A 558-nucleotide genomic window follows, 5' to 3' on the forward strand; every position below is an offset into this window, starting at 1 on the left:
ACGCGATGTGAGTAGACATCCCCCCCCCCAACACACCTGCGCCCTGCCTTCTTGTGGCGAAGGAAAAGAAAAGCCGCCAACCGCAGTTCGCTGTGACACTCTGACACGAAGGAGATTTCTATCGACGTTTTCGCCCCGGTGGTAGCTGTATGGGTGGCATTCACGGTGAAAATAAGCTCTTGGGTGAGCCTGAATGAGGGGAAAATAAACTTTTGGGTGACTGAATGTGGGGAAAATAAACTTCTGGGTGAGACTGAATGTGGGGAAAATAAACTTTTGGGTGGTATTTACGGTGAAAATAAACTTTTGGGATTGAATCTTTGAAGTTAAGGGAAAATAATAAGCTTTTGGGTGCAATATGCCATTGACTGTGATTAGATATGGATGTTAGAATATACAGTGAAAATAGACTTTTGAGTGAGGTTAAACGTGGATCTTGTTTGAATTTACGGTGAAATAAACATTTGAAAGTGATTAAATATCAATATTTCAATTTACGAGGGAAATAAACCTTTGAATGTGACTAAATACGAACATTTTCATTTACGGGGGGAATAA

Source organism: Penaeus monodon, chromosome 29 (assembly GCF_015228065.2).
Source record: "Penaeus monodon isolate SGIC_2016 chromosome 29, NSTDA_Pmon_1, whole genome shotgun sequence".
Lineage (NCBI taxonomy): Eukaryota > Metazoa > Arthropoda > Malacostraca > Decapoda > Penaeidae > Penaeus > Penaeus monodon.